General features: G+C 37.8%; 1 protein-coding gene across 1 annotated transcript in view; it reads right to left on the reverse strand.

Moving 5' to 3' along the window:
* Nucleotides 1–15967, reverse strand: part of LOC145404063 (pseudouridylate synthase RPUSD2-like) — a 473336-nt gene that overhangs the window by 40315 nt on the left and 417054 nt on the right. The window lies entirely within an intron of this gene.

Genomic DNA, 15967 nt, shown 5'->3' on the forward strand with positions numbered 1-15967 from the left:
GGAAACACTGGAAAGTGCTTGAATTCTGTACATCTTTTAAATTTCAGCTGGAGAAACAAAACAACAAATTCTCTTTCCTGAATTTCCTTCTCACACATTTATTTACCTGTCTCAATGAATTAGTTATCTCATCTGTAACACCTGTATGATGGCAGCTAGAACAAGAAAAATCAATGGGTAATTGGAAACATGGCATAACTGCTTTTATTCCTTTGAAATATGACACTTTTCTTTTTTTTTAACCACTCACATTATATGCTCCCCACATAATAACTAGCCTACGCAGGCGGGACAAGTGAAATAAATATGAATGACAAATTATAGAACCTGGAGAAATATTACAAAATAACGAGCTTTGAGGTGCTTTACAAGACAACAGAATGAATCAGCATGTTTTGCACATTTTTCAGTACAGGTATACCTGTTCAGGCAAATTTTCCACAAATTACTCGAAAGCTTTTCACTTTAACATTGATGTTAACAACTTTACTCCTCTGATATATTTTCATCTTATTCTTGCTACTTCTGACAATATAAATCAGTTCGGGAAAGACTTTGAAGTGTGGGGAGAGGGGAGCAGATACAGCCATCATTACTCTGCTTAGTTCAAGAGATCTTCTTGAGTTGAATAATATCATTTGGAGGTTACAAGAATAAAACAAAAAGATATCACCTGACTGCAATGGTTGAATATAATACTTTATGCATTATTTAAAAAAAAAAAAAAAAAAAAAAAAAGACACCTGAAGGGCAACTAGAGACATGTAAACTACTGTATAAATGTCAAATGAGGAAGAGACGTACAACTCACACTCCCCTGTGTGTCATAAAAGGTAACAAAAAGTGGTGGGAATAGGGTGCTGAAACCCCTCCCTGTTTATAATGGTGAGGGTGATGTGACAACACAAGTGCCCAGTACTTGCATTGACAGCAGCCTCTTAAGTTCCTATGGCATGTGAGATGGACATACTGTAGCTACAGCTCTCTCCCTCTTCTTATGTTCCCAAACTGATCATTTAGCTTTACTCTGGATTTCTCAAATCCATTGATAGTGCAGACAACAGGAATATACTAAGTTTCTTTGAAAAGCATGGTAAAGGTTCATTTATGTGTACTATCCATTTTTTATTTCTTATTACACTGGTGATATCAATTCATTCAGATACTGCGATATTCACTGATGGGCACTAAGAACCTATATTTTTACTGTGAATCTGCTGATACTAATAGATCATTGTTAAAGTATCAGTGTGTATATTATCAAACTTCTTGTTATAGAAATGTTCAGAGGAGGTATCTCAGCGTGCTGTAGCAGCACCTGATAGCTTTCATGGTGTAATTGTCCCAACATTCATATTTAATTATGCATCACCATTTTACTTTCAAAAGCAAAACTACAAAGTGATTATACAATACAATGAAGTCTTGCTTATTATATATATATATATATATATATATATATATATATATATACACTGTTCTCCAATGGGACAAATACTAAACATAGTACTGTATTACATGAAAAATGCACGGACGCTGAAATCCAATATGATGAACTGGGTAAAGAAAACATGTAGGCTACACATAATTCTTCGTCAACACATGAAAAAAGTCCATTTGATATGCATATACAGTATATGTATATATATATATATATATATATATCGTTTTCGTTTTTAAAGGCTCCAACATGCTTGCATGTGTCGGCCTTGGTCACCTAATGGCGGCTCTCCACGCTGCACGATCCATTGCAGCCTCCCTGTTCAGTCCCTTAACCCTAAGGTCACACTTAATGACCTCGTCCCATGTCTTTCTTGGTCTACCCCTCATAACCCCACCCCCAATATTAACACTTCTCACCTTCCTCACCCAATTATCATCCCCCATCCTCTCCATATGTCCAAACCATCTCAATCTACCTCTCCTCATCACACCAATACACTCCAGTCCCATCCTACCTCTCAACTCTTCCATCGTAAACCCAGCCCCTCCAGGCCTTGGACGCAGGGACGCACTGCACATCCACCTAATCATTGTCATTTCTGTACATCTGAGCCGGCAAATATCTTCCTCCTTCACTGCCCAGGTCTGATTACCATACAGCATTACACTCCTAACACATGCTGCATACAAAGACCCCTTAGCATGTAGGGAGAGTCCTCTCAATGTCAGGAGAGGCAAGAGCTCCCTGAACTTCTTCCAACCACTTCTCACTCTAGCCACAAAGCTAGCTCCGGCCCCACCTCCAGCACACAACATGTCTCCCAAATAACAAAACTCTTCCATACACTCAAGAGATTCACCAGCAAGTTCAATCTTTTCACGTCTAACAATCTCCACCTGCTCACCCCGACACACCGTACACATAAAATCAGCATTATCTCGCAGTCTACCTCTGATACCACTACATCTCTTATGCATATATATATATATATATATATATATATATATATATTAAAAATATAGTAAACTCTCAATCATCTGTCCTCACAATATCCAGACCAACACAATATCCAGCGCAGCTATGTGGGCTCTACTTAAGCAATAGTGATGAAGAGCTTCAACCAGCTCATAATCAGTAGCCAACCAACACCAAGGGATATCTTGAAACACGTGAGCCAATGAAAATGTCTGTTACATGCCAGCCAATCAGAATCTGTTGTGGACTTGGCTTAAATAGTGCACCAAGAATACCACTGTGCTCTCATTCTCGCCCGTGGATGATATCAAGTCAAGATGTGCCAGCGTGCTCCCGCTCTTCTGACCATGCGGTTGCAAAACCTTAATGCTTTGACTAACTCTGTGGTGTCCTATGTTCAAGCTACTGTACTGTATTGCACTGGAAAGCTAATGGTCTGCTGGTGCTCATGTCCTAGTGCTCCAATGTGAATGTTAAACCACCCCTGAGCTGTACTGTGTACTGAAATGTTTATCAGTGTGAACCCCCCAGTGCCGTTTTTCCAAATCAATGCCGATGTGCGGTGAGTACATACAATAGTGTGCTATGTACTGTACTGTATCATTACTGTGTTGTTTTTATATGCTTAGTTTTCATCTTTTGATCATGGTTTTCAGGACAGAGGGTGGCAATGGACAGAACCACAATATCCAGCTCAAAGCCAAATGTTGAGCTGGATATGCAATATCCAGTGTTTCACATTTTTCGGTGCAGGGCTTGTCTGAATTACAACGGATAACTGAGAGTTTACTGTGTGTGTGCGTGAATGCATACAAACATTATATATATTTATATATATATATATATATATATATACATACACGAAAGCAATATCACATGGGCATGTGATGACAGATGTGTTGTTTAACTTACAGGAAAATAAAATGAAGAGGACCAACAAGTTTTCGTCTGTATTTCAAGACATCTTCACGGTAAGATATCTTGAAATACAGATGAAAAGTTTGGTAGTCCTCTGCATTTGATTTTCCTGTGAGTTACACAATATAGAGGAGAGCATTGATGGTTTTGACAGTGGGATGGTTCAGCCAGTGCATTTCCTGAGAAACATATGGGATCTACAGCCACAAGGTCTTGCATGAATGTGCGAGAGTTTGTTTGCTTCAACCACATGGAACCTCCAAGCTACAAACGTCACACTTTTCAATGCAAGTCAGATTTAATGTTTTTTTTTGCACCTCCTAAGCTATATAGTAATTTGAGTGTATATTGTAAGCTCTACCTCCATGAATATGTCAAGCAGTGAATTATGCAGGATTAGGGTGAATCTGTGTTGCACGTACTGTATAAGATATTGCTATAAAAAATGAACGTTAAACTCTCCTGTGTGAAATCTGAGGGTACCCATCAATTAATTATACAGATTCGGGATGATTCAGATAGTTGAGAAGGGGAATGGTTTGTCAGTGTTCGAACTACAATATGGCTACAATATGCGTTAAAAAGGTCGTAAGTCAGACAATCTGTCAAAAATAGGGAAATAAATAGATAAAATGAGAGATTAAGTTTCTTTGGCAATCTGATGTAGAGGCCTGGAAAGTGAAAAGTGAGGTAAATATTCCAGAGAGAGAGAGAGAGAGAGAGAGAGAGAGAGAGACCAACTATGCATCATTTAAAAGCAGAATTTAAGAAGCTAAGTCACTTCATAATTTTGATGAATTTAATTTCAGTTTAAATATGTTTTGAAATAATTACGAAGATATTAATTTGGATGTTGGAGTCAAATTTTGTGCCAGAGAGAGAGAGAGAGAGAGAGATGAGGCCAATTATGCATCATTTAAATGCAGAAATTAAGAAGCTAAGTCACGTATCCATAATTCCAATGAAGCTTACTTAGTTTTAAAATATTATTTTTTAAGAAATATGACAAGGTTCATTTGGATTCTGAAGTTTAATTCTGTCATAATGACTAAGGAAGAAGTAGGTGGCACTCCACTCACTTGATGTAGTGCTGCCTACTTCTTCCTTAGCCTTTATCATTCTTTTTCTGTGCCTGCCCTCCTCTCTTCCTATTTCTCCCATCTTTCCTGTCACTTCTTATTGCTTTTCTTTCCTTTACAGGTGGCTTTACATTAAGTGACAAGCCAAATAGTTTCCTATATGCCAAGAAACCATTTACAACGCTGGGTGGTAACCATATAACCAAAATATACGTGCTCCCTACGCGTCAACAAGTGGGTTGGTGGAGGGTTAGTGCCCCTCCCAGTAAAACAAATAACTCAAAGTCAAATGGCCACCCCTTACGGGATTATGGCATCTGGCAATAGACAGACAGATAGATCATCATCTAATCCTGTGTTGCCCTATGAAGAGCATAGAAGCCCGGGGCTAGGCAAGTTGGTCCTGACATTTAAGATGAGAGTGACCAGCCTCAATCATCCCTGAGTGGCATTATATGAGCGATTATCTCCAACTACCCCTTGGATATAAACCTGCACAGGCTCAACCCGACTGGATTGCCTTAATTACCCACTAAACCACCAGGCACCAAAATTTGGTTATATGGTTACCACCCAGCAAAATAAATGGTTTCCTGGCCTTTGCATCAATAAATTTTGCTTTTAGCCTATCCAATGCACATAATTCTAATAAGTGCCAAATAATACATGTAGCCAATCCATCCCACAACTTCTGTCTGAACCATCACCACCGGTAGGGATGGTTCGGACAACTTAGAAACTTGTGTTTCATTAACTATAGCTGAAACATGAAAATGGCTAAGGGTTTGATATTACCAGGCTGAAGAACCAAACGATGAGGCAACATTTTAACATAAACATGATTATGCTACTGCTTAAACCTGAATTTTTAGAAATACTGTATTTAAAAAAAAAAAAAGTGTCTGAACCATCACCGCTCTCCCTTATATGTACAGTATTGTTTGGAAAAAACTATTTTCAGGCATTTATTAAACAAAACTTTCATTCTGAAAAAATTTCCCAATTCTTATACTTCTGTCATCTATCAGAAAACAAAGGGAATACAGTATTTACATAATTCAACTGTGAATCTTTTAATAATTATACTGTATATTATTTGATTAACTACTGACAGAATACACAATACTTACAGTTACGATCAATTTCAGATATACGTTTACTGGTAAGACTAACATCAGAAGTAAAGGCACACTACTCATAAAACACATATCTGTACTTTAAGATGTTGATTTAATGACAATTATATTTTAGTCACCCTTGTTTTTATCAGCATTTATAGTAACTAGAATGGGAAGGTGACATGGACTGGAAGGGGAGGAGGGGCAGAAGTGACATGGGAGAGGACTACCGGTACACAGGTAAATGATATTCGGGAAGAGGAAGGGTTGATAAGACAGGAGGGGTGACAGTGGGAAAGCATGACTGGTGGAGGGATGTAATAAGACTAGGCAAGTTGACATGGGGGTGGAGAGATGACAATGGAAAGCAAAACATCGGTGGATTGGGATGCTGTAACAGTAAGGAAGTGACAAAGGGGAAGAGATATGGGGGTGACATCAGGGAAGGATTGGGAGAATTTACTAGGTAGGAAGATGTCACATACAGGGTGGGAGATGTCACAATACTGGGGTGAAGGCAAAATACTCTATCCACTTTAAGCTGGGTTTGAACTGTCATCTCTCCATCTAGAATACTGAGATATAACAAGATATTAACACTGGAATACAGCACTTGCCTTGAAGAAAACTAAGGGAAGGATTTAGAGTCAAATTATCACCTTATTCTGAATTAAGCTGTGGGAAATTAGGTATAAAAGGTAAAATATTTATGCCAAGTTAAGGTGGGCAAAGTACTGAGGGTTAAGGGAGGGAATAAAAGGTTGGAGTGGAAACACCAGGAGGGAATACCACGGTAGGGAAGGGGTATCAACATTAACTATCCAGTGCACTGCTACAGGGTGTCAAAAAGTGCAATAGTATGGCTTAAAAAGTGCAACATCATGGTATAAAATAAGCATCACCAATAGTTTCCCTTACACGAGTCAGGCAGGATTAAGGCAAGTCCTTGTTATCTGTCATATACACTGGCTTTCATTCTTCTAATTAACTCCATAATATATATATATGGAAAGGGTCTATTTAAGTTCCACTGCTGCCTAACAAGTTAATTTTCCCTGTTTCTCCCAATATAAAAGTTGCACTGAAAAATCTGTGAAGTATAGGGCTACATCCCTGACTTATAACAAGAACTGCCAGTATGATGGCCCAATAACTACTACAATTTTTTTATTTCTGAAGAACATGAGGTTTCATCTCAGCTGCATGACCCGTATATAATAATATTAAAGCATTTCAGAGCAGCCTGCAAACTGGGTATAAAAATCTATTTGTAATACTGTACTCTCATGCCAATGTGCAAACAAGAGCAGCATCAGCAAAAACAAAAATAAAAACAAAAATATTTAAAATAATAAAGACAGTAGCAGAAACAATCAAATCACTAACAAAACTCTCATAAAGACAATAAACCTTCAAAACATGAACAATGGAAACAACAAAAACAAACAAGACAACAACAAAATAAGAAGGCGTGGCATACAGAAACAAAAAAGGTGAAATAGGAATAAAATCTACAGCAACAAAAAGCATTTTTTTTTTTTTTTTTTTTGCCAATTCTACCTTTCTGGATTCATGCAGACTCTGCTACTCAAGGCTTGTATGGCATACCTGTATTTCAATGATTATAAGAATGTGCTATTTAGGCACGTCAAGTGAGGTCCATCAGTGGTTTAATTATGCTTATAAACACTGAAACACATAGCACAAGCCTTGTCTATCAGAGCACATTTGAATCCATGATGGCAACAGTTTGGTCAACCAGTCAAGGCTATACTTTGTCATCCAAAGTCATCAAGATTTGGAAAACAAAATGACTCGAAACGAAATTCAACTAAATTCGTGGGATGAGGGAAAGAACTGCGAAGAAATCATACTAAATTCAATTATCACTTTATTTTCATGCCAAAATGAGGAAAGGGGCAAATTCATTAAAAATTTCTATGAAACTTGCTACAGGGGTCGTGCAGTGTGCTGAATTTCTGGCTTATATATACTGTATAATCAAGAATAGCCAAAGCCTATATAAGTAAATATATCTGTATAAGGTTTTAGGTGGTGCAAGGTGGGTGCTCAGAAGCTATGGGTGTCAAAATAATAATGGTCAGAAAAAGATGTGGGGTGAGAGGATGTACATATTTAAGCGAAATAAATCAGAATAATACATCAATCTGAGAGGAATTTTGGTAACAGCTCCATAGGAAAGGGTGGCAGGAGTGTGTGTGTGTGTGTGTGTGTGTGTGTGTGTGTGTGTGTATATATATATATATATATATATATATATATATATATATATATATATATATGTAATTTTATATATATATATATATATATATATATATATATATATGTATATGTATATATATATATATATATATATATATATATATATATAATATATATATATATATATATATATATATATATATATATATATATATATATATGTCTGCAAACAAAGCTAAGGGTATATACATATATTCTCTAAGGAGGGAACAGTTTCTGAAAATGAGAGGCAGTAAAAAACCTCAAAAAGAAAAATGTCCAGCACATGGGATGATATAAGCTGGGGAATCCATACAAAAATGCTATTAAAAATCTATATATGTTTCAAATGCCAGGGCACACTAACAGGAATTTTGATGGAGGGGCTGGGGGAGAAAGGCAAGGGTAAAGGGATATAGGAAAGGGAGGGCAGTAAAGAGTTATATCAACTTCATGGTACCCAGTAGCTTCTTGTTTCTACCTTCTTAGTAATTCTCACTCCATTACAAACTTTTCAAACACTGTCTTTTTAGTAGTGTCAGAAAAAGTAGTAAAAATCCAGTCAGTTTCGTAAAACAGTAGTAGCTTTTTCCCGTAGTTGACATCCTTATTATGAAAGCGAATGAGTGGGGGAGAAGGGGGGTAATACCGTATTCTAAAAGGCTTTGAAGATTTCACAAAGCCTCTACCTTAGCAATTTATTCTGTACATTACCCCTTAATAACCTCATGTATGTTATTGATACATTGCACACTGATACCTAAATGATATACATAACATACGTGAGAAAGATAAAAAGCAACAGACAAAATAATTTGCTGAGGATGAGATGATACAAAGCCTCTTATGCCACCCAGAATACCGTTCAGTCTGAGGCAAAATTATACATTTGACTCAAAATTCCACAAAACTTCATAACAGAACCAACCATGAGTTCTGACGCTAAAATGAACTCAAAATCTAACATGCACCACTGGTGCTTTGATAAGCTCAGTGCAGTAATAAAATTCATAGTAGTTATCAAACACTATTATGTACAGGGCTGTACCCATTAATCACCTTTGTATCTAGTGATTGTAAATAGCACAATAACCCTTACTTAATGCTGCTTCACTTAAATTTTTCATTAATAAGCTAATAATGATTTAGTATTTGTCCTTCACTTAAAGTTGCTCAAGATTTTTCAAGTTGTATGCATATTTTTTGTGCTTTTAACCCTTCAGTCATGTACTAAAAGCATGTCTCACTTTCTTTTTTATTATTCAAGAAAGGATGTACCAAAGAAAAGACTGTTCTTTCCAAGAAAAATGAACAAAAGAAAGTCAAATTCACTATCCCATTCAATCTGAAATGCCTGAACAAACTGCTTAAATGACTGGGGGTCACAGGCAGAATGAAATACATACTAAGACAGTCCCACCATTTGTCTGATGCATACCTGAATGACTGAGAATATTCATTAACTCTTACATTTAAAAAGTTGTTAGTTTCACTTAAAGTTTCATTTTACTTCCATAATTTCTGAAGACTCTGAGTGAGGATTGACTGCGAGGATTGACTGAACACAAACATAAGTTCATTACAGTTGCCTCTGAAAATGTGCCTGAATAGAAATGGCTACATTTAGGTTACATGGATAAGTATGCTGTGAAGAAGAAAACTATATAATGTGGTGAGACAAAATGAGCACTTACATTCTTGACAGTTATATTTCTGGACCTCCAGACATATCAAACAGGGTTAAGAAATTAGCCCAAGATACAAATTCAGTATAATGGAGTTTTTACTCTTATTGACATACCTTTCATGTTCAAGCCATGAGCTTAAGATGCTGCTGTATAAAATAAAGTGTGGGATGGGATATTGCAGTAGGGTATGCTGAACAGGTGAAAGCAGTAGAGAATGGGGACAATACAGTACCCTGGTCTTCAAACTTTAGCATTTAATATCAGTAAAACTTTTAAAATATTTTCTGATACGAAACATACCTCCAAGCAAAATCAACTTGAAATTAGAATATGGGTAAAATGAGTGATAAGGAATGTCTACCGCTATTTAGAACTGCAGATACAAACAAAATACAGTAAAAGTCCAATATTTCGGCATCCAATTCCCCGGCAAATCTGACATTTCGGCAGTTTTGAGAAATAGTCCCATTTACGAAAATCTCCGATCGTTCGGCAGATTCTCCGATTTTTTTCGTCAGTCTTGAAATTCTCCATGAGGCTCGCCAGCTAGCTACCCGCCTTTACCCGCCTTAGTGAGTGAGATAGTGAAAGTGATGGAACGAGTCTACCACTGCCATGAAGCTCAGAGGCTAGCTCTTTCTCCTATAGCATAAAGAGAGGACAAACATGTAGTGAGTCTAGCATGGGAAAGAGAATCTGTTTCGCCATTCTTCCGAGTTGTTGCCGTGCTGCTGCCGACTTCTCTTGATTCTTCTGTGTGCTTTGTGAACTTCATACCGAAATACCTCTGAAATTACTATTCGAGTGTGCTGGGGACTTCTTCCAGCAGTAGCAGACTCCAATCAACCCCTTCTATTGTACATATGTAAATAAGGAACCTACTATAAGTTTAGGTAAGTGCATGTGAACTTGTAGGCCTACTGTACCATTACATTTATATACAGTATGTTCACTAATTTCTTTATTTTTCATATTCATGTACAGTATAGTACTGTATTCATTACAGTATTGTACAGTATCAAACAGTTTACAGTACTCTCTCCAAACACATTTGTAATGATATGAGTAATGATGATAGTGTTCACCGAAACATGTAAGGTACTGAGTGGGTAGGGTTTTCGATAATTCGGCAATTTTGATAATATTTCGGCACTTGCCTGGTCCCATAGATGCCGAAAAATCGGACTTCTACTGTATGTAGATTTGAGTCGTGTATAATCTGGCCCCAGATGCCTGCCTACAATGTTTCTGTTCCTATGGACATTTGAGAGCTGCCACAATTTGTTCTGCTGTTATTACCATGATCAACAAGATTATTATTATTCTTATCATTATTATTTACTATTGCCACTATTTATTCAGTAAGGGATGGGTGCACAAGAGCAATGTTGCTCATATGTGATCCAAGTATGAATGTGAGTGAATGAGTGAAAACAGGTGAATATGAGTGAGTAAAAAATGTGAGGAAGGAAAACTATACATGCATAAATGGCTGAGGAAGACTGCATATCGAACTGAGTCAAGAAAGGCTAAGTGTTTATGTGTGAGAGTTAAGTGTGGCTGCAAATAAGTGACTTCAGGAGTGAATAATTATGTTTGGACACTGATGAGTGGGAGTGTAATTAAGCGACTGGAGTACAAATCATTGTGATGGTGTTCACAGGGCAGTTATATGACATTACCAGTAAATCTCCTCTTTGAGGGATTGAGGCACTGCTCCTAGTCAGAAGACTTTTGCTGAAATATGGAGCACTTAACAACTGGATGCCCTTCCTCATGTCCATCAATGGTCCATGGGTAGGACTGAATGCACAGCCCCTTTGTCAAAAGTGTGTGCTTTAACCCGCTAGACCACTGGATGAACAGGTGAATACAGGTATGGATACATGTGGGACTGCATAAGTGAATGTAGGCATGAATAAATGAATGTTTGTATGATAAGTGAATGGTGGTACAGTAAGTGAGTATTGGCATGTTAAGTGACTATGGGTGTGGATACGAAACTATGCTCGCAAAAAGGGAAATGGGCAAGGATACATGAGCATGGGAGTAATAACTGTGGGCATGATTATGCCAGCGTGAACAGAGACGTGAGTACAGATATGTAAAAGTGAGTGTGAATATGTAAAAGTTGAGAGTGGATAAGTAATAGGGGGAGTGGATAAATAAAAGTGAGGGTGGATATGTAAATGTGAGGGTGGACAAAAAAAAAAAAAAAAAAAAAAAACTGTACAGTCCCCCCTCCTATAAAGCGGTATTGTGTAACACGGAGTTATACTTACCCAGTCACCTACAGTGTGACCGAAAAATATATACCCTGGTCAAACAGATATACTGCGGCAAGTTGGCCGGTGTCGGAGTTCAGACGGCCTGCCGAAAGTCAAATGTCGTGCGTGACGACGTCAGGCAAGCAGTGCACTATGATTGGTCACCTGGCATCACATTCATATGTACCTCCATTTGCCACTGCAGGCATCCTCCATTGTTTTTTGGTGGTCTCCTGCCTTGTGCCAGCATCTGAGGTAGCTACTCCTGTGGTACAGAGCACCGTTACCTCTGTCGGAGCCAGTCAGGTTAGTGACCTATACTTTTTTTTATAACAGTAGAACCCCAAAGTTGCCAAACACATAATTCAAGATTTCACTATTTAGCAATTTCTTCCTAAAAAAAATAGTCGGAAGAATACAGAAAATAAACTGGAGGAATATGAATTGAACTGGTAAGGTTTTTCTGTTGAAAGTTAAACGTACATTCAGCACTCATTCTTTTGTTCGTTTCTGTGAATCACAGTGAAACAAAGGATGGGTTTAAGAAGCTAAAAACACATTACTAGGTGCACCAGACAATTCTCTTCACATCTTTAAGAAAAACATATTCTAAAACTCTTTAAAAACTGTTCAGGGGCCAGCCAGGGGTGCACGCAAATTTCTGAACCTATGGCGACTGAGGAGTTAAGCCGTTAAGCCAACCCACGATTGTTGTTTCCGGCACAATGGAAGAAACTTACTCTACATACTCAAAGACAGATTTTGTTTTGCAATTTCCCAACTCTAGGTTAGGTTAGGTTTAGTTAAATGCTTAGAACAGTCCATTTCACCATTACGCTGACAAATCAAATAAGAGTTGTCACAGCCGCACAGCTGAAAACAACGGGGAAACAGATTAACAAGAAACGTTTATTTATGGGTAATGCATTACAGAACCAGTGGTTCAAAAGCTACATAAATTACTGGTAAATGTCATTTTCAGGAGGGTGTCAAGAATTAGCAAAAGGGGTTTGGAATGTAACCCTCGCTAATTGGGGGGGGGGGGGGGGAGAGTAACTGTAATGTCTAGGAACCTTTCTCATGTATTTTTAATAACTTCCTGTGCATGAGTACCAGAGTGAATGTCAGTAGGGTGTTTTCTGGAGGGTTTAGGTGGGATCTGGGGTGAAAAGGACAACTTGGGAAAATGTCCAATCTAGGTTAGCCCTTTATAATGGAAACGTATGGAAGGTACTGTATAATGCGGAAAAGTATACCACAGCTCGTCGTCAGTCTACATTAGCTGCATTATAGGAGGGAGGACTGTAGATGTGTGTGTGGTTATAGAAAGGATGATGTAAAAAAAAAAAAAAAAAAAAAAAAAAAAAAAGCTGTATACAGTACAAGCCAGTATATGTGTGGATCAGTAAGAGTACAAAGGGAAGCAGTAACATCAGCTATTTCACACTACAGTTAGTGTGGGTGCAGTTAATGAGTGTAAGTGCATTAACCAAGTGTGGGTGCATTAGAGTCTGTATGTGTCTTTGAATAAAAGTGAGCGTGGCTGTGTTAAAATGAGTGTGTATGCATTAAAAAAAGAGTATGGTCATGTTTGAGTGCGTGTGGGTGCACTGAAGTGAGTGTGGGTGCACTAAAGTGCATGTGGGTGCGGTGAGTGTGAGACCCCCTAATTCACACACCATGCCTTGCTGAGCATGTGAAGGGGGTGGGGGTGTGAGGGAGGAGGGTACAGCAGACACACTACAATATAAACTAGACCAACTTACCAAATTTCCATCTAAATACAGTCAAATGTGCAACATTTGGGTTGTAAACTGACAGGCCATGAGGATTTGAGGGTTGATCAGGTCACACTGGATATTTTATGGTTCAATCAGGTGACATCAATTTTTATGATATTCTTGCTATCTCCAGACAATTTAACTTGGGGAGATCTCTTGAACTATGGGGTTAGTTATAGCCTTCATTAACCTCTCCACGGCTAGAGGTCCTCCCCAAGTTCAGTAAAACTGGCTGTTGGTTCCTAGAACAAAATAACATGCCATCATCTTGGTAGAGTTAATTCAGCTTGCTGGCACTCAGATTTACAACAGAAACTTTGTGGATTGCCTATTCTGTACTTGGAATCACAATGGTAAGTTGATTAGGATCACTGCAGGGTGTCTGAAGTGCCAGGGAGGTGGGAGGAGGGGGACTCAAGTCGCAGGAGGAGAGGGGTTTCGTCCTACCAGTAACATACCCCTTCACCTCCCCTCTCATCCCACTACCTCCACTATCCTACCCCCCACCTGCAGCCACTCAGCTAACCAAACCAATCAGAATGAAACTAACCAGGCAGCTATAATAAGTCAGGCTAAGGCAACGCGCGCTTCAGGTCTCGTTTCAGTTTTGCTTCAGTTCACCCCCTTCGTTTCTACTCACCGGTAGCGAACACGGCTTGTCTAACACCACCAGATCTTCGTCTAAATGCAATATTGCAATGTTTCGCGCTAGCACCGGTGTCTCATGTCTGCAACATTAGAAGGGCCACAACACCAGCAGCGTTTTAGCAACAACAACAACAACAACACGAAGCACCACTATATAAAAAAAATAACAATGAAGATTTTTTCTGTTCTGCTTTTTTTTTTTTCTTTCTTTCTTTTTATTGCCACGCCTGCAGACGAACTGGCTCTGCAACACAAAGATTAGTACCCATTGCAAGATGGAGGCAAGGGAGGGGCAGGGAGGAAGACTAAATAAAAAATTGGAGGAAGGAGGGAAATACAATATATACTTCCCTCAAATGAAGATATATATGAAAAATCCTTCCACTGCTTCTTCAATGAATTACTTTCTTCTAACATATTAGGTTTTCATCAATTTACTTTAAGATGACACCATAAATAGGTCCAATCTTCTAACATCAAAATGTATGTAACATTCTGGCAAAAAAAGAATGTAGATTTTCCATACATCTTTCTTTCCTCTATTCATTAAAAAAAAAAATCACCTCCCCTGCCCCTCCCACCATCCCTACACTCACCCACAACACCACACCACCACCACCACCATCACCACCCTCTCCCTCACTCAACTCAATACTGCCCAAAATCGTTAAAATTAAGCTATGGTCACATTCACTTGTTTTGTCACATCTTGTGATTTATAAATTGCTATCATCCAGTATTCTGTTATTATCACCTGACTCAAAATATTCTTTAATACTCGGACCAAAAAAAAACAAGTTTTAATGCAGCTGCTTCAAAATAAAAGTAAAACACTAATTAATAGACTAGTGATTTTTTTTTTTTGTTTCAAAATTAGTAAGACCACTGCCACAAAGCTCATACAACAACCAAAGGTAAAAAAGCTTTAAAATTGATGGGTAAAAACACATGGACTTATAGGCACAAGATGATATTAGAATCATTAGTGTGAAGACAACATTTGTATTTACAGTGAAGAAGCTATGAGGAGCAATGGAAGCAGTACAGTGTGGGTGTGGTGAGCACTGACAGTGGAAATGAAGAAAGGAAATTCATGACATTACAAAAGTTGTGGCAAATACCAAGTTTTTAATTCTGATACTATTATTGCTAAAGTTATTGCTTGGGCTATTACAATCACGTGCTACTTTTATAAAACAGTAATGTTACATGCTTAAAGTCGGCATTATGCTGAATATTCTCAATTCTAACTATATTTTAAATACAATTAGGGTTCCTGTATACTTATTTAATGTAAAACGAACACTCTTCATGGGTTAATATTGGATTATTTACTTATTTATTTTGCTACACTTACATGATTTATATTATATGTAATGTCGTCTACAATAAATCTCAAATTATAAATGCTCCCTTGGTTCTATAAAGAAAAAAAAAAAGAAAAAAAAAATGAAGTGTGTCAAAAAGTACTGTTTAGTTTAAGTACTGTATTATGTTCATGTTGAGATTATTTAATCATTTATTTACAAGTGAACATGTCCAAGGTGAATGGAAATCATAACCACTTTACATCAAGGTGAGAGACAGGAGGTGGTGGCCATATACAAAGTCAGCATCATAATTCTTACTAAATTATCCCTTCATTAACTTAACACTGGCAACTTTAACTGCAATTTAATATCCCAAAACCTGCACCAGGAATATGTTTCATGGGTTGCAAGGTCTACCAAACCATCCAAAGTAATAGCCATGGTTAAATTACTTTGGGTATGCATCTGAAACAACAG

This window comes from Coenobita brevimanus, chromosome 62, assembly GCF_032717465.1.
Source record: "Coenobita brevimanus isolate Jiangsu-jjx chromosome 62, ASM3271746v2, whole genome shotgun sequence".
Classification (NCBI taxonomy): Eukaryota; Metazoa; Arthropoda; class Malacostraca; order Decapoda; family Coenobitidae; genus Coenobita; species Coenobita brevimanus.